This window comes from Morus notabilis, unplaced genomic scaffold (assembly GCF_000414095.1).
Source record: "Morus notabilis unplaced genomic scaffold, ASM41409v2 Scaffold328, whole genome shotgun sequence".
NCBI classification, from domain to species: Eukaryota; Viridiplantae; Streptophyta; class Magnoliopsida; order Rosales; family Moraceae; genus Morus; species Morus notabilis.
In genome coordinates, this window is record NW_010367428.1 from 292,120 (window position 1) to 294,644 (window position 2,525).

The following is a 2,525-nucleotide window of genomic DNA, read 5'->3' on the forward strand; positions in this document are numbered from 1 at the left end:
TTAAACACTATCCTCTCGTATATAACACTTATATACTATGTTTAAGGTTACATAAATAATCACGAAATTTTCATTTGATATTCATAAAATATTCATAAATATATGCACATAAAATGATGAATAAACTCTTTTATTAATTAAATAACAAATATCCTATTACATCTTATGCTTCTAGGACACTATTCCCAACAATCTCCCACTTGTCCTAAAGCAGGTGTGTCATGTCTCTAATCCCAAATCCATCTAAGTGCCGATCAAATTTATTCAATGGCAATGTCTTAGTGAATGGGTCAGCAAGGTTGTCATCTGACGCGATCTTCAGAACCGCTACATCGCCTATATCCACAATGTCTCTGATCAGGTGATATTTCCTTTCTATATGTTTCGCACTCGTATGGCTTCTAGGTTCCTTTGAATTAGCCACCACTCCACTGTTGTCATAGTAGAGCTTAATTGGCTTATCCATATCTGGAACAACTTCCAGATTAGTTAAGAACTTCCTGAGCCATGTAGCTTCTTTTGTGGCTTCACAAGCTGCAACATATTCAGCTTCCATGGTAGAGTCAGCAACACACTTTTGCTTTATACTTCTCCATACCATGGCTCCTCCATTAAGAGTGAACACAGATCCACATGTCGACCGTCGACTATCTCTATCCGATTGGAAATTGAAATCTGTGTATCCGGTGAGAGACAGATCTTCTCTGGAATATATCAACATATAGTTTCTCGTTCTCCTAAGATACTTGAGAATACACTTTACTGCAACCCAATGATCTAATCCTGGGTTGGACTAGTAGCGACTGACCACTCCCACTGCATAGTAGATATCTGGTCTTGTACACAACATGGTATATATAAGGCTTCCCACAGCCGAAGCATAGGGATACTGTCTCATATCTTCTTCCTGTTGTGGGGTCTTTGGACATTGCTCCTTAGAAAGATGAATACCATGCCTAGAAGGCAAATTCCCTTTCTTGGAGTTCTACATCAAATACCTAGACAACACTTTGTCTATATAAGATGCCTGTGACAATGCCAAAAGCGTTTTCTTGCGATCTCGAATAATCTTAATCCCAAGAACATAGCTTGCCTCTCCTAAATCTTTCATTTGGAATTGGTTGGCTAACCACTCATTCACATCTGTCATCATTCCCACATCATTCCCAATGAGTAGGATGTCATCGACGTAAAGAATTAAGAAGACCACTTTCTTTTCTTTCTTGTACTTGTAGACGCATGGTTCATCAATATTTTGATCAAATCCATAAGACTTTATAGCCTCATCAAACCTGATGTTCCATAATCTAGAAGCCTACTTCAGTTCATAAATGGACCTTTGCAGTTTGCAGACTTTCTGCCTTTGGCCTTCCTCTATGTAACCCTCTGGCTGTTCCATATAGATGGTTTCCTTAAGATAGCCATTCAAAAAAGCTGTCTTGACATCCATCTGTCATATCTCATAGTCAAAATATGATGCAATGGCCAGGAGTATCTGGATGGACTTAAGCATAGCTACTGGCGAGAAAGTTTTCTCATAGTCAACTCCCTCCTTTTGGGTATAACCCTTAGCCACTAGCTTTGCTTTATAAGTCTCTACTTTTTCATCCGCTTCTCTCTTTCTCTTGAAGCTCCACTTGCATCCAATGGGTTTTACCCCTTCGGGTAGATCTACAAGTTGCCAGACTGAGTTAGAGTATATAGACTCCATCTCGAGTTTCATAGCTGCTTGCTATTCTTCCTTATCAGAATCATCCATCGCATCCTTAAAGGTCGATGGATCCTCCTTACCGTCATCAACAGTGACGATTTGGGCTTCCCCGGTATACCGGTCGGGTAACATGCTTACCTTGTCGGTTGTGGTCTGATCTCATCAGAAAGTAACTCCTCCAATACTATTTTACTTCTGGGCTTAAAATCTATCATATAGTCATGCTCCAGAAAAGTGACACTTGTCAATACAAACACCTTTTGATCTTCATGACTATAAAAGAAACCTCCCTTTGTCCCATTGGGATATCCTACAAACATACACACTTCTGACTTGGATTCCAACTTCACAGTCTTTCCTTTCAGCACATGTGCTGGACACCCCCATATGCGCACATGTCTCAAACTAGGTTTTCGACCGCATCACAACTCTAAGGGTGTTTTAGGAATAGACTTAGATGGTACCCTATTCAGAATGTAGGCAGCCGTTCTTAGGGCATAACCCCAGAACGAAGTAGGCAATGAAGAATAACTCAACATTGATCTCATCATGTCGAGCAAAGTCTGATTTCTCCTTTCAGCTACACCATTCTGCTGTGGTGTACCGGGTGCAGTCAATTGGGATATTACACCTTCTTCAATCAAGAAATCCTAAAACTCTTGGTCTAGGTATTCTCCCCCTCGATCTGATTGAAGTGTCTTGATTGTTTTACCTAATTATTTTTCAACTTCTGCTCGGAATTCTCTAAACTTTTCAAAAGTTTCAGATTTCTGTTGCATTAGGTAAACGTAACCATATCTTGAATAGTCATCAA